At 40.7% G+C, this 22558-nt stretch overlaps 1 long non-coding RNA gene across 2 annotated transcripts in view; it reads left to right on the forward strand.

Annotated features, from left to right (window-relative positions):
* Positions 1-21119, forward strand: part of LOC147577227 (uncharacterized) — a 40721-nt gene extending 19602 nt beyond the window's left edge. Inside the window, exons 3-4 of one of the 2 annotated variants that reach the window (XR_015255774.1) lie at positions 19884-20009; positions 20898-21119. This is a non-coding gene — a long non-coding RNA (uncharacterized LOC147577227). Of the gene's footprint in view, positions 1-19883; positions 20421-20897 lie in introns of those variants that run through there. The other variant, XR_015255773.1, reaches the window with a different exon arrangement.
* The last annotated feature ends 1439 nt before the right edge of the window (positions 21120-22558 follow it).

A 22558-nucleotide genomic window follows, 5' to 3' on the forward strand; every position in this document is an offset into this window, starting at 1 on the left:
TCTTCCAGGCTGGAGTATTGAATTACTGATGCAAAATGCTCCAGAGCTTTCTTTCCTCTTCGGAGTGGGGACCACCAGTAGTTGCGATGGTAGCTTCTCCACCAGCCCCCCCCTCCTCCTGCCACAAGAGGTAAGTAGCATGAACAAGAAATCAACCTCTTTGGTTTAAAGCCACTAAGAGTTGAGGGTTTCCAGCAACATAACCTAGATTATTGTAATTGCTGGAGGCCCAGAAGAGTCTCCTTTCCTTGCCCTGTTGCACTCACAGAATTACACTGAGGTAGAATCCTCAACTTCCTTGGAAAAGCATCTTCACCTTATTTAGGCAGCGGGAGCTTGCACAGCCAGGGCATTTCTCTAGGGAGTTGCATGGAAGTTGATTGACTACAGTTGCATCTTAAAGCCTTAAGTTTGGAGAACCAAAGTGTTTCAGATAAGAGCCGTGACAGTCCCAGAAGATGCAGAAAGATGTTCGCCGAGTCTTGCTCAGGCTAAAGGGAGCCAAGAGAGAAACTTCATCAACAGAATGCATGAATAAAGTATCTGTTTTCGTATATTTCTGAGGTCAGAGGGCCCACTCCCTGAGCAGTTTTTAATGTGAAAGGGAGAAAAAATGCACAGAGAAAAAGATGTTTGGGGAAAACTCACAGACTAAAGGGCTCCGAAAGAATACTGGCTGCAAATCAGAAGAGATGCAGTTTATACTACAGAAAATAATGCGTAGCCCTGGAAAGGCACAGAAGGGACATTGGTTGGAGCTTTGTGCAAAGTGTCAAAGGGCTGTGGTTCGTCGAAAGAAGTTTCAAGGAAGATGTTGTCAGGAACTTTTAGAGGGGCTTTTAGAGGGCAAAATAAAATGATGGGTCAGGAGAAGGGCAATACAGTCTGAAGCCCTTCCTGGAAAAGGATCTAGAAACCGGGTCAAGGTGACTTTACAAGAGGGTTTATAGAAGTTTGGCCTGAGGCACAGATTGTGTATTACGTTTGCAGGAGTCCTAAAAGATGAGAGGGGGAGGGTCAGATGGTCAGGGTTAAGCTGATGGAGAAAAAAAATTTTATTTTGTTTTGTTTTTTTAAAAGCTTATTTATTTAATTTGAGAGACTGAGAGAGGGCTTGAGTAGGGGAGGGACAGAGAGAGAGAATCCCAAGCAGGCTCTGCACTGTGCAGAGCCGGATGCAAGACTCAGTCTCACAAACTGTGAGATCATGACCTGAGCTGAAATCAAGAGTTGGATGACACTTAATCGCCTGAGCCACCCAGGTGCCCCAGAAAGAATTTTAAAAGTAAAGTTACTAATGCTAAGGGAAGTACTCTAAGCAAAATAATCCAGGGAGGGGGAGTGGGCAAAGTGACAAAAAAATGACATCAGCAGTAGCACCAAGATTATCACCAGGGATGGGGGTGATGTTGGGACCTGAGAAGTCAGGAAGAGGAAAACCGTGAGCTTGTAGGAGGGAGAAGGGATAGTTAGGGTTATGTGACTGAGAGTGCTAACTGTCCTCCCATGTCCTTTCTTGCCTCTTTCCTTAGGCTCGAACAACCCCCACTCCCATCATTTTTAGCTGAGTACATAGCTGTACAGAATACAGACTACATTTCACACCTTGATCTTCAAATGGGCGTGGCGATTGGGAACAAAGGAACGTGAGCAAAATGTCACATATGGTCTCCTTAAAGAGCAGGCTCTTCAACTTCTTCCTCCCTGCTGCCTGAAATGCAGATATGATAGGGTGAGCGAGAGCAGTCCTCTTGGACAATTAAGTGGGAATGCATTTTAACGAGTGTAAGTACAAGGGAAAAGAAGCTTGGGTTCCCGGTGGTCATGGAGCCACCATACCATCTCTGGATTGCTTGCCCTAGTTGATTTGTTTCTGTGAGAAAGACGTATATGTCTACTTTACTTGAGCTACGGCTATAGGGTCATAGCTGAACTTCATCCCTATAGAGTCGAGAAATAGCTCTAGTGTAATTACAGGTGGTTTTTAGTTCTTTCTTTATAAGTTTCCATATTTCCCAAGTTTTTTTTTTTTACAACGAACATGCATTATTTTTGTAATTGGGGAAAAGTGTGTGTTTTTGAGACATTTGTAAGAGAGGACTGAGAACAAAGACCTGCCCTCAGAGACTGGAAGGCACATCGATGCCCTCTGTAGTGCAAGAGGATCTCTGACTTGAATTTTTTTTTTAAGATTTATTTTAATGTTTTTAATTTATTTTGAGAGAGCGAGAAAGAGCATGAGTGGGGAAGGGGCAGAAAGGGAGAGAGAGAATCCTGAGCGGGCACCATGCCGTCAGCGCAGAGCCCAATGCAGGGCTTGATCTCATGAACTGTGAGATCATTCCCTGAGCTAAAATCAGGAGTCAGACGCTTAACCGACTGAGCCACCCAGGTGCCCCTGACTTGAGTTTCTTTTCTTCCATCCCATAATGAGTTGTCCTTGAATGGCTATTTTCCTCTACTATGCAAGTTTCCTTGCATCTTGCTCCTGTCCGTTTCGTTGCAGGAAACAGGACCCATTTTAGGTCCATTTTAAGTCAATTCAAAAGGACTTTGACACATGGAATTGGCTGCTACAAAATCATTGGAAGAGCCGCAGAAATGCAAGGGAGGAGGCCCTGGTAGGTGGAAGGATCACGCTGCTGCTAGGTTTGGAGGTTCTAACCAGGTAGCTGTGAACCAGAGGTTAGGAGGTCACTGTCAACACCCTGAGATCAAGGAACTGTTGCCAATTTCACAGTTGCCCCGCGTTCATGAAGCTGGTCACTAGACAGTGGGATGGGAAGTCTGTCCACGGCAAAAACTCATTTCTGCCAGAACCCACGACTGCTGTAAAAATAAAAATGGCCTCCACTTGCGTTTCGCCTTCAACATCTCACACGAGGCAGCATCTCAAACCCTAGCAGAAGGAAGCCTGAGAAGTGCACTTGTTAGCCGTCCAGCCCTGTGATGCAGGAGTGTGCAGAACAGGGGTGGATGGGAATACTGAGTGCCAACAGACCGCATATGGTCCAGCCCTCGTTGGCTCCCTCTAAGACGCTGGACATTCTCAATAACTTTCTTAGACGGCTTCCCTTATAGACGATTTTAAAATATTGTACATTTGTTACATGCTAACACTATGTTAGGCACTTCAGAGTGTGCAGAGTTCCCATCATCTGATACCTGTTCCACTTGAAAAACATATGTTCGGCTTCTATCAAGTACCCAAAAATACCATCGATAGCTCCTCATTATCTGCCAAATAAAGTTCAACTGCCTTCATTCAAAACTGACAGACTCTCTAGAATCTGACCTCAATTCATATTTTCAACCTTTTTTTTTTTTCTACTAAATGAGCTCTTATAGACCAGAAAAACTGGATTGTTTTTTATTCTCTATACATACACCTCTCTTTTCTGCCACCAACATTTTAGCTACACTGTTTCTGCTTCCTAGGATGTTGGTCTTTCCATCTCCCTATATTGAAGTGCTACTGATCTGTTAGTGTTCAGCTCACAAGTCACCTCCTCTATGAAGCCTTTCTTGATGCCTTACAGCTGGAGATAATCCTTCATATCAGAATCCCTGGAACTTGATCTACTTTTCTGCCATGGGATTTAAAACCGTCTACCTTCTATTACAGCTTTTTATATAAACATCACTTCTTCTCTAGTAGACCATGAGTCATGGAGGAGCAAGGATTATTTCGTATTTATTTTTGATCCCCCATAGTGCCATAATGTTTAGGTGAATAGATGTAAACCTTGAAGACAGTTATTATCAAAAAATTTTATAACCAACAATGAAAAAAATTTTAAAGCACCATCACTTTGTTTCTTAGCATAGGAAATCTGAACTTTGCCTAAAATTTCATGCTCCCCAGCTGACATCCCACCTCTTAATTCTTTAACTTTCTGTGACAATAAATAAGCATTTTGTTCTCCCCACATGTCTGGTTCATCTTCCTTTTCCTGTTGTTCTTGCAACTAAGTATGTAATTTGTATGATGCTATTTTCCATTTGTTGCTAAACCCCAAATAAAATGGGCATACCTCCTTAGGGTCTATAGCAGAAAGAAACAATTAGCAAATCGTGTTTCTGTGTTTCGACTCTAAACCAACAAAGCAAAAGATGTAGCTTGATTATAAATGATATAGAAGAGGGGCACCTGGATGGCTCAGTCAGTTAAGCATCCTACTCTTGATTTCAGCTCAAGTCATAATCTTACAGTTTGCAAGATTGAGCTCTGCATCAGACTCTGTGCTGACAGTGCAAAGCCTGCTTGGGATCCTCTCTCTCCCTCTCTCTTTGCCCCTCCCCTGCCTGTTCTTTTGTTCTCTCTCTCTCTCTCTCTCTCTCTCTCTCTCAGTAAATAAATAAACTTTAAAAAAATGATGAAGAATATATTTCACAGGTACATCTTAAGATTTCACATCAGGTATCTCATTTGCCAATTCTTTTTATTTATTAACCCCTCCAATTATAAAATAAGTCATAGACCTTAATCCTTTTATCAAACATGGATTAGATACAAAAGCATTATAATTAAATTTTATCTTTGTCTACTCAATGTAGAATTCAACACAGCCCCCTCCCCTTTTTTTTTTTTTTTTTTTTTTAAGTGTTTGTAAATGTTCTGCTTTCCTTTCTGAGATATGTTTTCCTCCCCCAGCCCTCCTCCCTGACTGAGTCGCAGGCTCCTCCAGGGAAACTACCTCCTCCCTCCCGGGAGCTTTCCTCCTCTAGTGCCCAGAGCATTGCATCTACTACTCCGGTCTTCAATCAGTAAGACTTTAAATAATGCTTATTTCGAGTAATTACTCCTGGGGAAAAAAAAAAAGATGAAGTAAGCTCTTTTCTTTGTGAAAAGCTGTCCTTCCAATTATAACCTAAGCAACCACCACCCATTGTTCAATGGAATGGTTTTTCCTAGCTATTTCTAAAAACATACATAAGTCTGTTATATGAAAATAACATGGTCTGGGGCTACAAAATAAGAAGGCTCATAGCCAGCAATAGAGCTACATACATCTGGGTTGCACATACAAAATTTGAGATAGACCAAGTGTTAAGGGAATATAGTAGAAAGAATGATTACCTCTTCTTGGGGCTCATCTCCTCGAGTCAATGAATGTTTATCCATTGGGCATATGTCTTTGTTATGCCTCTGAATTTGTATAAGGAGCACTTAACCCTCCTTTGTTACTAGTACCTGCCCTTATCAGCAATGCAGACTTTGGTGCTCCAGGTAGGTTTGTGCTGGAGATTACAGGCTTTAACTCCCTGTGGATTTATTCTTATTCAAAGGCCAGTTGTGAGAAATAATATTTACAAAGCAGTGGTTCAAGGGCATTGCTGCCCATACAGTATTCTAGATAGGCTAAATGTTACCCTTGGATTAAACCAGGTCATAACATGGCTGTGAACTTGATGTATTGTTTTGATTCCTTGTAGAGCTCCCTTTTCCAGATCTGTGCCTTAGCCTAAGCCATCAGCCTACAAAGAGAAACATTAAGTACCATGGAACATGATGGAAATTGTTGGTGCATTTACTCCAGGGGTTTATGTTTAGTGCACCATCTGAGGTATCACACAGTGTCCTCCAGTTGAGAACATCCAAGAGTGCGGTTGCTCAACAGTAAGAAAAACCGTTCTTTTTGTGTATAGAAGACACTGACCCGGGGTGCCTGGGTGGCGCAGTCGGTTAAGCGTCCGACTTCAGCCAGGTCACGATCTCGCGGTCCGGGAGTTCGAGCCCCGCGTCAGGCTCTGGGCTGATGGCTCAGAGCCTGGAGCCTGTTTCCGATTCTGTGTCTCCCTCTCTCTCTGCCCCTCCCCCGTTCATGCTCTGTCTCTCTCTGTCCCAAATATAAATAAACGTTGAAAAAAGAAATTTAAAAAAAGAAGACACTGACCAAAAGCCATTCGCTAAGACTTGACTTGCTCTCCTTTTTCTATAAAAGCCAGAAAGGTAGATGCTCAATTTCCTAGCCTCTCCAAGGGCAAGGAGTATTCACATGATCCAGTTCTGGCCATAAAACATAAAAAGAAGTCTGCAAGGAAGATTCTTGGTTGGCAATTGCCTTCCTGATTTAAAAAAAAAAAAAAATGTAGTCTTCATTTTACTTGAGGCCATGAGACTACTTGAGTGAAGAAAATCTCAGGTGCCTGGGTTTCTCAGTTGGTCAGGTGTCCAACTCTTGATTTAGGCTCAGGTCATGAACCTTGGGTCATGGGATCACCCCGTGTTGGGGCCCCACTTTGGGCTCCACGCTAAGCATGGAGCCTGCTTAAGGATTCTCTCTCTCTCCCTCTCCGCCCCCCTCCCCAAATAAAAAAAATTTAAGAAGAATTGAAGAATGAAGAAAATTGACACCCTAAGGGTAGTCGAAAAGACGACAGGAAAAGCCTGGATCGTTGATTGCATGACTAAACCACTACCCTCCTCTGAACTTCTTGTTATGTGAGAAAAATAACCACCAATTCATATGGACCATTATTAGTTGGGTTTTCTGTTACTTGCAGCCTAACATGCTCTAACCAATAATCCAACAACCAGATTAACTTCCATTTTATGGCTTATTATAAATCTCGTAATTAAGCAAGTCTCTTGTCTCAGCTTTGGCCACTGGGGAAATTACAAAACTGTAACTATGTCTACCATGAGACTATATGCTCTGTTAATTGTTGTCTCCGGATTATGTTGGTTTTTTTAAAAAATCTTTTTAAGTAATCTCTACACCCATTATGAGGCTCGAACATGCAACCCTGAGATCAAGAGTCATATATGCTCTACTGACTGAGCCAGCCAGGTGCCCCTGGATTACATCCCCCCCCCTTTTTTTTTCTTACCTGTTTTCCTTTTACCCTGACGCCTCCAAGTATTGATTTTGTAATTTTGTGTATACATTTTGAAAATCAATTTTTTTGAAACTCATATTCTGCTGAAAGATTGAGGAAGAAGTTTTTTAAATAAAGATTTCACAGAGACAACATCTGTGCCTCACTCTTTAGTTAAATTCCGTGGTTCCAATTATTCCTAAGATCGTAACTGAACTGAATCAGCAAGTAGTTTAGTGGCATATTAAAAATTGTATCTCTATTAAATTCAGAACTCTAAGATCCTCAAGTAGGGGGAACATAGACTTCAGAAGACGTTTAAACCTTGTGATATAAGCAAAATGTTGTTAGTACACACAAATGTATATTTTCCTGGGTCAAAATCTGAGGCTTTCAGCAAATATGCAAAGTCTATTATTCCGAAAAAAGGTCAAGAATTTCTGGGCTGAGTTACATTAACCCTTCTCAGTCCCCCTCCCCCAGAGTCACAAGGCTGGTTTTTGCTTTTGCTGTCAGGATCCTAAACTTCTGTCAGAATGTTGATGTGTGCTTTGTTCTGGGAGTGCACACTCAGTAAATGTTAGTTGACTTGCATTGATATTTAATTATTTACACTGCATTTGGTGTCTGGAATGGCAGTCTCTGGTTGATCATTCTGGAACTCTGAATCCATCGGCTGCATCCCCATGGGCTTGGCGTGTTGTAGACACACAAATCAAAGTAGTGTGAGGGAGGAGAAAAATCATTCCCTTCTAGGATAATGCATTTTTCATGAGAAACAGGTCATTACAGAACCATTGCCTCCTGCTTGCTCTCATTCTACCTCTCCATCCTTTTCTCTCTTGTCAAATTATTCCGCCTCTTTGGTCGTCTCTCAGTGTCTCCCCTCTGCTTTATTACTCTGTATTTGATTATCTTACCGTCTCCTTCTTTCTGATATATTTAGATGATTTCAACATAATATGCACCTTTGAACTCCTTTCTTGTGTATCTAACTTTTGTTCCTTTTCATCATGGGGCATCTGTGTCTTTGTTAGCTGTCCAGTAGACGCATTGCACAGATTTTCTCAAACTTATCATTTCAATTCCCAACACATAAAAAGACAATGCTCATATCCTGTTTTTCCATGATACTTTCATTCTCCCTGAAGATTTAATTTTATTGCCCGTTGTAGTATTTTCCCATTTCCTTTTAAGTCTGTGAATACAGACTCAATAATTGACTTGTACCAGTTTTCTTTCTGTTATGCAAATTCTGGGGCAATTTCCTCCCAAATGATGGACTTGAGGTGATCAATCTATCACATGTCTTCGAGCAATGCTCTCTTCTCTGGTTACAATCAGGAGTGGGCTGAGGGAACCCAGAGATTTTTGAAGAAGGAGATTTATGTCATGAGAGAAGACTCTGGTAGGGAAAACATGTCCCAGTGAAAACTTCTTTCATGTTTCTGTTGAGAGGTTTTTTGTTGTTGCTGTTGTTGTTGTAAAGCAGCTAAGTTATAATTTTTACCAAAATTTAATTACATTCAGAGAGTAAACATCTGGAAATCATCCTGAGTAATCAGCGTGAACTCATATGGTGAATCAGAGGCTTATATTATATGCCAGGGTTTAGAGATTACAATCTTAATGATCTGTACATTATTCATAAGTCTTTGTTTTAAAGCTGTCTGTAAGAAATAATTAGAATTCAAGCCATTCATGAAACAGGAAACTTGCCACTTTATTTCTTACTTGATTTCTTACACATAAGCACATCTCCCTCTGGGCGGTGGGGTTGTTAGAAGAAAGAGTTAAGTATTGGTTTGTTTTTGGTGTGTATGCTTTTTTCTTTACTTCATTCAATTTGTGAAATTTAAGAAGCAGTAGGGATCCTAAGTCAGGCAAGTAAGCTGGAAAACAATAAAACTTGAAAACTACCCAGGCGTGAAATCCCCTTGAACTAAGGAATGCTTCCAACATTGTGTTCTTCATAAGCATGAACAATGAATGATAACATTTCAAAATTAGTTTTTGAAGGGAGGTGCATAATAGGAAACTTGATCATCTAAAATCAGCCAAACCCACCTTCTTACGAACCTCCGAGAATAGCCTATCCCCCTACCCAGTATGACCTAAAAATAACAGATTACATCTCATCCCCAAAGTAACTTGGCTTGAGCTCAAGAATTAATACATACATGACACTCAGAATGGCATCCAAAAAAAGAAGTGGCATTCTCTTTCTTGTGAGCTGTCACAGTGCGGTAAGCCTCCCTGGCTCTGTAATCCTAATTAATGTTCGTTGTCTTCACTGCGTTTGGTGTGAAAAATGTGGAGCGGGAACACTCTTGAGTGGGAATCAGGCTCTCAAGAGGCTGCCGTTTGAGAAGGTATGTCTCAAACTCTGTTCTGAGTCTCCCATTCTTAAAGGGATTCTGTGTCTTCACTCTGAAAGATGATAACCTGAGGAAATCAGCAGCTGAGACAGGAAAGAAAAACTGACACACGGAGAATGCTTGTCTTTATTTTTTAGTTTTTCATTTTATGGGAGAGACTCATAGGGACGGGGGCCAGAAAATGCGAGAGGTGGGAGAATAACAAGAAGTAAAACGGTGGAGAGTAGAGAGAGGCGAGGAAAAGACAAAGGGGGGAAAGATCATGGAAATAGAGGAAAGGCAACACAAAGGGGAGAAGCGGACAGCACGGCTGTATTCTGACTTCCGTGTGCCCTGGGAACGTTCGCCTCTGTGGGCCTCTTCCTCTATGAGAAAGTATTAAAAATTAGATTTCACTATAGCATTGGATTAAAGATAGCTATGCTTATGTTATGTATCAAATTTTTCTTTAAGAATGAAAGCTCATTTTTTTTTTTTGCTTATTTAAAAAAATTTTTTTTCAATGTTTATTTATTATCGAGAGACAGAGAGAGACAGAGCATGAGCAGGGGAGGGGCAGAGAGAGGGGGAGACACAGAATCAGAAGCAGGCTCCAGGCTCTGAGCTGTCAGCACAGAGCCCGACACAGGGCTCGAACTCAGACTACATGATCATGACCTGAGCCGAAGTTGGATGCTCAACCGACTGAGCCACCCAGGCACCCCTTTTCCTTCTGACTTTAAAACAAATAAAAATATTTTTGTGTGCTTCTAAACGCACTGTAAGCCCAAGGCACTGTTCCCACTGCGCCTCATGGTTAAGTTGGTCCCACAGGTAGAGTGAGGGGGAAGGAGATAGGAAGAACACTTTGCTCAGAAGTGAGAACAGATTTAAAACCAGCAATACAAAAATTCAAAAAGTTACATATATGTGTGTATTTCCACAATCTAAATCTAAATTATGTATTAAATTATTCCTAATCATGCCAGCTAACCTTTCTTGAACAGTTACCATGCGCTAAGCATGATACCTGCCTTACCTCACTCATTCCACAAAATAACTCGGAAGCTAAGCAGAGGAAGATGTACCTTGAAGCCTATAAAGACCCCTCGCTTACACTTGGAATCCTTCCAAGATTCTGTGCCCAGTTTTTAAGAGGGCCTCTCAAAATTCTGTACATTTCAAACCATACAAAACCTGAATCTGCCCATATCGACAGACTAAATACATACCCTCAATTCACATTTCAGCTCATTGAAACACAGAACGACTAAGTGATTTGTAAAATGTTCAAGGTCACAGAGCTACTTGTTGGACAGACTCAGAGAGATTGAGTTTGATTTAAAAGGAATCTTGGGGCACCCGGATGGCTTAGTCGGTTAAGGGTCCAACTTCCGGCTCAGGTCATGATTTCATAGTTCATGAGTTTGAGCCCCGCGTGGGGCTCTGTGCTGACAGCTCAGAGTCTGGAGCCTGCTTCACATTTTGTGCCTCCCTCTCTCTCTGCCCCTTCCCCCAAAATAAATAAGCATTAAAAAATTAAAAAAAAAAAAAAACGAATCTTGAATCAGAGGCTGGAATTCAGAACTGTATTCAGTCGTTAAGAGTAAGCTGCCCAGAATTCCATTGTCAGCCACTTTTCCCAGGTAATTGCTTTAATGTCCTGGATTTAACTGTCACCCATTTGCTGGTGACCACCTGATTTATATCTTCAGCTGCTTCAGTTAAGATGCTTTCAATTGTCAGGGCACCTGGGTGACTCAGTCGGTTGAGCGTCCGACTTCGGCTCAGGTCAGGATCTTGTGGTCTGTGAGTCCAAGCCCCGTGTCGGGCTCTGTACTGACAGCTCAGAGCCTGGAGCCTGCTTCAGATTCTGTGTCTCCCTCTCTCTCTGCCCTTCCCCCGCTCACACTCTGTCTCTCAAAAATAAATCAATGTTAAAAAAAAATGAAAAATAAAAAGATGAGATCAATTTCCAAAATCACATTGAGAGAAGAGTGGAATAGGTATCGAGGCATCCACGACAATTGCTGCAAAGTCAGCTCCAGACCTCTTCTAATGACTGACCAGTGGCTGTCTCCGTATTTCACTGTCCACAGTCAACTTCAATGCAACATGTCCAAAGTTAGACTCCTATTCTCCCCCTGGAAACTGCTCTTCCTCCCACGTGCCTTGATTTGATCAGAAATCTAAAACCAGAACTCTGAAAGTCATCTTCCACTTCTCTCACTCCTCCATCCCCACCCCCAGTCGTTGAGGCTTCCCCCAGTATCCTTGGCACCACCCTATTTCACCCCCCTATCAGTCCTTACTTGAATTATTGCAATACCCTCTTTCACAGCTACCTTAGTTCAAGTCTTCTTTGATCCATATCCCCACTGCTAGCAGAATTGTTTCCAGATAGGATAATAAGGAAAGGGAAGATCATGTCTCTACTCTATAGAACTTCCTTTAGTAGCTCTCCCCCCCACCCCCATTAGCTTCTGGATATGGTTCATTTATTTATTTATTCAGCAAATATCTATTGAGGGTTTCCATATGTCAGGCTTTGGGCTTGGTGATATGGAAGAAAAGGCTGAACAAAACAGCTGAATCCCTATTTGATAGGAGGTCATAGTCTAAGGGAGAGTGGATGGAAGGTACCCGGAGAAAAGTCCTAATCCAGAGGGCGTAGTCATTGGTCAATTTTTTGTAGGAAATAAGCACCTTGAGGTTGGGTGGAAGGGAGTTGCTAAAAGAACAAATGGCAGTGTTCTCAGAGTGCCTAGAATTGCTTGTGAACTTTATTAAACTCATTGTACTGCTTCATAACTGTGTATGTCCTAGTCTCTCCCTTTAGACTGTTTCATCCAACTTTATATCCCCAAAGCCTAAAATTTCCTAGTGCCTTATTTTTTCATTGCATTTATCTGTTTGTTTATACCTTACCTTGGTTCCCCCTCCCCCAAAACTGGGATTGCCTGACCCATAGTAGGAATGCCAAAAAAGTCTTGAACACCTTTACGAGTGAAAAAAACTGAGACCTGAAAGGTTAAAACTATTGAGCAAGGTCAACCAGCTAAATCTCCTCTGAAAGTTGCCTAAAGTTCAAAGAGTTATCATGAAAGGTGAGTTCCCCATCACAGGAAGTGTCTGAGGACAAGCTGATATTATGAGTCATAGATTATCCTTAAGTCCGAGTGGTCTTGTCCACGCTGTGATTCTACAAAGCACAGTACACATCAGTGATTTATAATCCCGTTAAAGAACTTCTTAAATATGGTTACAGTAAGTTGATTTTTTAAGTTCAATATTTTAAGAAATTTTTTGTTAATTTTTTTAATGTTTATTTTTTTGAGAGACAGACCCACACACAGTGCAAGTGGGGGAGGGGCAGAGAGAGAGGGAGACACATTATCCAAAGCAGGCTCCAGGCTCTGAGTTGTCAGCACAGAGCCCCATGCGGCTCGAACTCACAAATAGTGAGATGGTGACCTGAGCTGAAGTCTGACGTTTAACCAACTGAGCCACCCAGGCGCTCCAAGATTTTAGGAGATTTTTATTTAATATCTATAAATATTTACCTAAAGAAATTTGATGGCTCTAGACAAATACATACTGTAATGGAAATCCAAAATTACACTTATCTATATAAATTAAATTTGCTTTTTAGAATCAGAATGGGGTGTAATCAAAACAACACTTTTTTAATTTAAATTTTTGTTTTTAATGTTTATTTTTGAGAGACAGAGTGAGAGCAGAGGAGGGGCAGAGAGCAAGGGAGACACAGAATCCAAAGCAGGCTCCAGGTTCTGGGCTGTCAGCACAGAGCCCAACATGGGGCTTGAACCCACGAACTGTGAGATCATGACCTGAGCCAAAGTCAGATGCTTAACAGACACCCCTAAAAACAATACATTTTAAATTTTGTCCAGGAAAGCAGTTTCAGGTGAGTGAGTTGTGCTGAATGCCCTGAAAGAATAATACACCTTGTGGTAACCCCACGGAGCCAGCTAAAATTGCCCATGAAACCAGAATTAACCTTGAGGAATATTTTAATATACGGTTGCTTCTAAGGGCTATGCTAAAATCACGTGAAATATCTCTTATCAGCATTAACGAATGTTTGTTAGGCTTATCCTGTGGATGGAATAATGAGGATGTGAAAGCATTAAATGTCCAAAAGCCAAACAATGCCTCAGAATGCTCGTTGGATTCTTAAAAGCAATTTTTGTTGAATTGGAGTCTATAACGTTTTATTGAACATTCTACCTCCAAATTTATAACAAACATAATTGTGAAAAACTGTTTTTATTTTGTACAACCAAAATTTCTGGGATATATTTTATATAGGGCAGAGTGAAATTATACTTAAACAAAGAAAAAAACCTTGAAGACATTTTGATACAATTTTACCTCTCCTGAAATTTGGTCTATTCCATGACATCTGGCTGAATAGTATTGCACATATACAACTTTATGATTTAAAAAATTTTTTTAAGTTTATTTATTTTTGAGAGAGAAAGAGAGAGACAGAGTGTGAATGGGGGAGAGGGAGAGAGAGGTGGAGACACAGAATTCGAAGCAGGCTCCAGGCTCTGAGCTGTCAGTACAGAGCCCGACGTGGGGCTCAAACTCACAAACTGTGAGATCATGACCTGAGCCGAAGTCAGCTGCTCAACCGACTGAGCCACCCAGGCACCCCAACTTTATCTATGATTTAAACAGCATTTCATGGATTCTACGACGAGTATTTTCCTATCTCTCTAGAAATGAGAAATATCTAACCTACTCCAAGATCACAAGATATGTTAATATTTTTCTAAAACCATCTAGTCAAATGCTTCCTTCCCACACATTCTCTGCTTTGTCAAAATGAGCTGCAAAGACCTGCAATTCAACTCTCAATTATAAACAAAGCTTACTTTTCTTATAATTCTGCCTTGACAGATTTTTGTCTGTAGATTTCTTTTTAAATTGTGTCTAGTAGTTTGCCTTGTGTTTGTAGAAGGACACAGCTTGTTAACAATAAAGCCTGAATACTAAACTTAGATAGTCCAAGAGGAAGGATCCAATGCAAACAGATTATTTCCAAAAGCTGTAAGTAACAAAGGGCACACAGTTGATTTGTATTTCATTGAGTTGCCACATGAGAGGCTCATAGTAAATGAGTCCAGCGTGGCTCAAGATCCATGCATAAAGTTTCTCCTATTACCTAACGCAACGTGGACACGCACATAACACTCAGATCCCTGACTTCACCAAGAAAAGTAATCAGTGTTATGACCTCATTCACAGCCAATCAAAGCATAGTCACAAAGGCAAAGGAACCCTTGGGAGAATTGTTTTGCAACTGAGAGGGGAGTATGCAATATGTCTGATAAGCTATCCTAACACATGCCTGAAGGTTCTGAGCTGTATTTATAAAATAGCTTTTGTTGGCGGCTCAAAAACTGCTGAGGGAGGCGAGCTATACGTCACAGTCCACGAGAGGAGCAATTGTGGGGATGGACCCAAGGTGACCAGGGACAACCTTTGTTCACTGTTCCATCACATGGCTCTATAATAAATATTAGTCACCCAGTGTACACATAGAATGTGGTGAGGTTTTCTGAGAGGGCAAAACCCTTTCCCAGAGGTCAGAGTACACTCTCTGTTCCAGGCCGATCCCTAATCAGATTTGCAATCTACCTTGGAGAACCACAGCTTTCCATTAAATAGAAGCCATCACAGGGCAGCAACATTGGGCTCATTTACTATAGCCACTTTCAAGTTCTCTGTTTTTCCGTCTGAGTCCCAAACAGTTCATGGGCCCCTGATGTTGATTAAACCAGATTGTATTTTAAAGTTTTGCTTCTCTCCCTTATCTTGCCTCCCCTAAGTTAATATAAAATGTTCCAAATGATCTCACCTTGTGGCTTCATTGACTAGAGATACTGCAAAATCAGAACGCACCACTATTATGCTTGGAGGCACAGGCTCATTTTATCAGACTCTCAGACTCTGTCTCTTCCGTTCTCCATTAGAACACAGCCTTCTCTCAACACAGAGTTGTAGATTCTTTACCAAGCCTTAGCAGAAGTAAATAACAAAAAAAAGCCCTATGATATGCAATACACGGCATCATCAACTTAACACAAAATATTGTATTATTTCTTAGGCTGTGTTTTATTTAAAGATATAAATACGCTGTGTTTTTTCATTTTTCCCCCCATAATGAACAACCTATCTTTTTAGACATTTTCAATATTATAGGAAACCTCATACTCTATCGTTTTCTATTCCAAAAAGGAACAGGTGAGAGTTAGAATTGATAGAAAGAATTGGTACTGGACACCTACCTTGGATTTGTTGAGAAAAAAATAACACAATACAATCCATAGAGCAAATCCTCTGAGGCTCTTTACTAACTAGAAACACAATCATTTTATAGATACTGACTTGTGGAGGACCATGCCTGACTTAAACTAGACCCCTTCACTATGAATGTTGTCTTTCCAAGAAGAATTATTGAGATTAATGAAAGGCCAGCACCTTGTCTTGGCAGCCTGGTGACTCTGCAACAAGACTTTTTCTAGTTCCCAACCAATCCATTACTCCAACCAAGTTCTTCATGTTTGTTCTGATCCTCCTAGTTGGAACAAAATATTTATAATTAGAACTCAGGGCACCTGGGTAGCTCAGTTGGTTAAGCATCAGACTCTTGACCTCAGCTCAGGTCTTGGTCTCAGAGTTGTGAGTTCAAGCCCCATGTTGGGCTCTGCATTGGGTGTGGAGCCTACTGAGAAAAGAAAAAAAAAATCACTAGGCATCTGACTTCTTCTGATATATTTTAAATTCCTCCACCTTGAATAAAAAGTTCTCTCAGTGACACCAGTGTTTATCAAGATCTACAGCTGGTTCTTGAAAGTCACCTCTCTGTCCTAGCAAGGAAGAAGCTGAAGACTGAAAAATCAGCTCTTCTTGGATCCATAGGAGAAGGGAGAACACAGGGCAAACATCTGCCCCCGAGATTTGAGAGGAGAATACAGGGAGCCTTGGCTTGTTGGAATAGAGACTCAGCAGTGGAAATCACCCACAGGAACCAGTGTCAGCATAGGAAAACCTGAACTAGATATATATAATTGATGAATTGCTGGCAGCTCAGTGGGGACAAGCTTGAGAGTTAAGAACTCCGGGGGGACTCACACAGGGGCCCCCACAATATTGTAAGATTTACCTCCAGGAGCTCAACCAGGTTCTCACAGTAAATATCAGAGAGAAACCCCTTGTGCTTCCTGGAAGAGGAAAGGAAAAAGAATCCTTTAAATATAATGCCAGAGTATCCTATCCTACTTAACAAGGCCTGCTCTCAAGGGAAACTAGTTAACAGAAGCGGCAACTGCTGGAGTATTATCAAAGCCTGACTGACCTGGGAAAGGAAGCTCTGGCCTTTCTGTCCCACCTGAAGGAGGAGAAAAATACTGAGAAACACTTGTGAAGTTTACATTCCAGAGGGATAGGCTCACTAAAAGACAGAGACCTAATCATAGGGCTATGGAATGATTTCCCTTTCCTTCCAGCACATTACTGAAGGCCTATTTTATAGCAGTTCCTTATTTATACATTATGTCTCGCTATCAACAAAAAATTACCAAGCATACTAAAAGGAAAAAACACAATTTGAAGAGACAGAGCAAGCATCAGAACCAGAAACAGAAGAGATGTTGAGTTATCAGACCAGGAATTTAAGACAACTATGATTAACATGCTAAGGGCTCTGATGGACAGAGTAGACAGTATGCAAGAACAGATGGGCAATGTGAGCAGGGAGCTGGAAATCCTAAGAAAGAACCAAAAAGAAATGTTAGAGATCAAGAAACACGGTGACAGAAAGGAAGAAGGCCTTTAATAGGCTTACTAGTAGATCGGACATGGCTGAGCAAAGAGTCTCCGAGTTTAAAGCAATCTCAACAGAAGTCTCCAAAACTGAAAAGCAAAGAGAACAAAGACTGAGAAAAAACAGACTATCCAAGGCCTGTTGGACAACTACAAAAAGTGTAACATATGCATAACAGGAACATCAGGAGGAGGAAGAAGAGGGAAAGAAACAGATGAAATATTTGAAATAATTATTTATATATTATGTTTTATATAATTAATATAAATTGTATATTAGATAATTATTTCAATTTATTCAACTTCATTAATGGTATTCAAAAACAAAGAATTTCCCCCAAATTAATGCCAGACATAAACCACAGATTCACAAAGCTCAGAGAACATCGAGCAAAATAAATGCCCCAGAATCTGTACCTAAAGGATATCATTTTGAAGCTACAGAAAATCAAAGTTAATGAAAAACTCTTAAAAGAAGCCAGAAGGGGAAAAAAAAAACTTGCTTATAGAGGAAAAAAGATAAGAACTCTGCATTCAACCTCCTCAGAAACCTGGCAAACAAGAAGAGAGTGCAGTGAAATATTTAAAGTGCTGAGATAAAACAAAAAATGACCATCCTAGAATGTTGTGTCCTGCAAAATTATTTTTTAAAAAAGAATGAGGGGTACCTGGGTGGCTCAGTTGGTTAAGCATCCAACTTGATTTGGGCTCAGGTCATGCATTTTCTCATGGTTCATGAGTTAGAGCCCCGCATCAGGCGTCACGCTGTCAGTGCAGAGCCTGCTTGGGATTCTCTTTCTCTGCCTCTCCCTCTCTCCCTCTCTCTCTGTCCCCCTCCTTCTTGCACGTGTGTGCACTCTCTTTCTCCCTTTCTCTCAAAATAAATAAACATTTAAAATAAAAAATTTATTTTTCGTAATTGATCTAACAAATAACAATTTGTTCAAAATAATAGTAGCAACAATGTATTCAGTTTCGTATGCTAACGTATATTAAACAAATTTTTTAATGTTTACTTATTTTTGAGAGAGAGACAGAGTGCAAGTGGGGGAGGGGCAGAGAGCGAAGGAGACACAGAATCTGAAGCAGGTTCCGAGCTCGAGGCTCCAAGCTGTCAGCACAGAGCCTAATGAGGGGCTGGAACTCACAAACTGTGAGATCATGAGCTGAGCCGAAGTGTGATGCTTAACTGACTGAACCACCCAGGCTCCCCTTCTTATAGATAGATAGATCAATCGATCTTATGTGTATCCGTGCTTATTTATGTTTATGTATAAGTGAAATGAATGACAGCAATAATAGAAGGGACTGGAGGGCGGAATTATTTTGTTACTATTTTTTTTATTATAAGGTACTTACACTACCTGGGAAGTGGTATAGTGATATCTGAAAGTAGATCTGGATTAGTTGTAAATGTTTATTGCAAACTCTAGGGCAACCATTAAAAAATGGAAAAAAAAGAATAACTGATAAACTAGAAAAGGAGAGAAAATGAAATCATGTAAAATGCTCAATTAAAACCACAAAAGGCAGGAACAAAGGAACAAAGGCTACAAATCGAAAACATCAACAGATGACAGCTATTAACCCAGCCTTACCAATAATCACTTGGAATGTCAATGATCTGAATGTGCCAATTAAAAGATTATCATAGTGGATCAGGAAACAAAACCCAGCTATATATTGTCTACAAGAAATCCACTCTAAGTATAAAGACACATACAGATTAAAGGTTAAGACATGGAGAAAAATTTGCCATGCTAACATTAATCAAAAGAAGGCAAGAGTAACTATATTCATTTCAGATGGAGCAGACATCAAATCAAGGAAAGTTATCACAGATTAACAGAGGTGTTACATAATGATAGGGTCGGTTCTCCAAGAAGATACAACCATCCTTAATGTATATGCACCTAGCACAGAGCGTCAAACTTCATGAGGCAAAAACTGTTGGAACTGTAAGGAGAAATAGGTGAATCTACTATCACAGTTGGAGAATATTCTTGTATCAGAAACGGACACATCCAGTAGGCAGAAGATCAGGACATGTTGAATTCAACAACACTATCAATCAACTGTGTATAATTGAAATCTATAGACTGCTTCATCCAGCAACAGCAGAACACACATTCTCAAACTCACATGGAATATTCACCGAGACAGGCCACGTTCTGGGCCATAAAACACACCTTAACCAATTTAAATGAATGGAAGTCATATCATCTGCTCTCAGATCACAGTAGAATTAAACTAGAACAGTTAATGGTAGACAACTAGAAAATCCCCAGATACAACGAGATTAAACAACACACTTGTCAATAATGCATGGGTCAGAGAAGAAATCTCAAGAGACGTTAAAAACAAAATTTACATTAAGGCATTCAGGTGGCTCAGTCGGGTAAGAGTCTGACTTCAGCTCAGGTCATGATTTCACGGTTCATGAGTTTGAGCCCTGAGACCGGCTCTGGGCTGACAGCTCAGAGCCTGGAGCCTGCTTTGGATTCTGTATCTCCCTCCCCTGTGCTCTCTGTCTCTCTCTCTCTCTGTCTCTCTCTTAAATATAACATTAAAAAAAAATTTTTTTTAAACAAACAAAACAATTTACATCTACCACCAGCCTAAAATCCAGGTTTGTGCTTGGCCAGAAGTCACTCACTAGGCTGAATGGTTCAAAGGTCACTGAGGCACCTCTTGGACAGTTTCGTTTTACCTTGGACAGTTTCATTTTACAGTTTCATTAGTCACCAAGCTAGCCCCTCACGGGTTTTCTCACCTTTGCTTGCCGCAGTCCCTCTAATCTCTGGGAAACTCTTCCTGCTTTATTGATGTCTCCCTGTTTTCTCTAAGGTGGACGTCATGTTTCAGACCTCCAACCATCTATGCTGTCACAGTCATGACGAACAGAAGGCACTGAGACTCCCAGAACCAACTATCAACCATCATCTTCGTTGCGTTTGTGACAGCTGCTCTGAGGTCCTTGTAAATTTGCCCCTTTGACTTCATTCTGATTCTGTGTCCAGAGTTTAATGGGGGGTGGGGGGGAATTTCTCTCAAGCCTCAAACCCTATGTTCATCAGTGAAAGGGATTCCAGGGGCAAACTATCCGAGATAGCTTCCAATCTTTTCCATTCTTACTCTTAATCCAAGAAGAGGTTTTATCTGAGCATGATAGAAAGGATTTGGGGCGCCTGGGTGGCTTAGTCGGTTAGGTGTCCGGCTTCAGCTCAGGTCATGATCTTGCGGTCCGTGAGTTCGAGCCCCGTGATGGGCTCTGTGCTGACAGCTCAGAGCCTGGAGCCTGCTTCAGATTCTCTGTCTCCCTCTCTCTCTGCCCCTCCCCTGCTCACGCTGTGTGTGTGTCTCTCTCTCAAAAATAAATAAACATTAAAAAAATATATATATTAATAGACTTTCTGTTTTGGTTAGTTCAAATCAGTTATTTAATGATTTTGCACTTCCTAATATTTTAAGAAACTGTCCTTTAATATTTGAATGAGTGTCCTAAAGTGTCTTTTTAATTAAAGATTTTATTTTTAAGTAGTCTCCACGCTCATCGTGGGGCTAGAATTTACAATCCTGAGATCAAGAGTTGCACGCTGTACAGACTGAGCCAGTCAGGTGCCCCCTAAAATTTCTTTTGACATTGTTAAAAGTTGTTTTGAAACAACTCCAGAAGAGATTCCAAGTTGGGGGTGGGAGAAAAGACCTAAAGGCAGAATATGTTTTATATTTAGAGTTTCTCTATATCAGATAAGATTATTTTACAGAAAATTCCTTTTTCTTATGCTTACTTTTAAAACTACATGTTACTTGCTGAAATGGGGCCAGTGGAATTAATGAGCTCAAACTTCTTTCTTAAAGGGGGAAGAAAGTGCACTTCCTAGAGAGAGATGACCTTTGCAAAGTGGAGCTATTTGTAAAGACTTCTGTTTCTCCGGGGGATTTTTTTTCTCACTCAGAAGGATCAACCACAAAGTAGGTGGTCCATGCTCTACTGAGCCCTGGGGCTGGCCTTTGCCAAAACTGAATAACTGGCAAAATCAGACTTTGCTGCAACCTCCCACACACCCACACTTGGCCCAGGCAGATACTAAACACCTTGAACCCTAGTCTGACCAATGTCTAGAAACCCGCCTGGCGAGTGTCCTGTGCCCTAGACTTTGCTTCCTTCTCCCTCCTCTGTGAATATGTCCTCTCAGGAGGCTATCCCATTGTAAACAGAAAAAATAGGGTCAAATTACAGAATATTGAAAGTCTTGGAAGTTCCAGTTTTAAAAATCCTAAAAGTCATCTAGTAGGGTTATTTTCAAAATTGTTAATTCCCTATATTTTAGCTGTAAAACTCTTTCTTCAAAAAAAATTTTTTTTTAAGTCCAGTATATAAATAAGATAATCGAGAACTGCTCTGATCAGAGCCCTTTCCCTTTTCAGAGGGGGAACTTGAAATCTGCAGAGCCTTAGAAAAATATCAATCTAATTCAATTCCTTCAATTCACAAATGACAAACTTGAGCCCAAAATTGAATCAACTTGTCTAACATTATCTAATGAAATGATGACATGGGTCCAGTGCCCCTCAGGGGCGTGTCTTTACTGTCACTGAGCCTGACATAGGCCCTCAGAGGCCCATCAATAAATGTTAATTGCATGAACACAACAATTTATGCTATGGTGTTAATGACTGATACCATCTTTATACATTACCCTTCTTAAGGGTGTTTACTTTCATTTAAACAAGATTCAGTTCCTTAGATCAAAGAGAGTAATCTCTTTAGAGCAAATATGAGATCTTATCAATAAGCTTGTTGGTACAGGAGAAAATTGAAGGTAGTACAACAGAACCTCCAGGGAGGGCTATGCTGTCATTTGAAAACCATGAACAGTTTTATAATATGATTGTGAGTATGTTCTGTTGGGAGCAGGGGGAGAATCAAAAGCAAACCTGTTGATTTTATAAAAGTACTTACAATGAGAAAACCTAAGGCACACCTGGGTGGCTCAGTCGGTTGAGTGTCCACCTCTTGATTTCGGCTCAGGTCATGATTCCAGGGTCATGAGATCTAGCCCCTTCACTCTCAGCACAGAGCCTGTTTAAGATTCTCTCTCTCTCTCTCTCTCTCTCTCTCTCACTCTGCCCCTTTTCCCTGTTCTCTCTGTCTCTCTGTCTCTCTCTCTCAAATTAAAAAAGAAAAAAAAAAGGCCTAAACCAAACTACATTGACTGATCTGGTGGGCTGATATGAAAATGAGAAGTATTCAGAGTTGGTCCTACAATTCAGGGAAGGATGTATTTATTAGCTACTTGTGATGCCTCACCCATCAATATAGACTTCTTTGTGGTGCAATATATACTTCTTCTCTGTCATAATGTAAGCAGAATGCTTTCTGTCTTAAGATGAGTATAAATTTTGTTTAAAGTTTGCCTCAATACAGTCCCAGAAAAGGACTTTCAGGCCCTCAAAATGTATTTCTGTTTCTAGTTCTATTTCTTCCAACCCATCAATTGAGAAAGTTGCAAGAAATA

This window comes from Puma concolor, chromosome C2 (assembly GCF_028749965.1).
Source record: "Puma concolor isolate L17-30 chromosome C2, mPumCon1.1.hap2, whole genome shotgun sequence".
In the NCBI taxonomy this organism is placed as follows: Eukaryota; Metazoa; Chordata; class Mammalia; order Carnivora; family Felidae; genus Puma; species Puma concolor.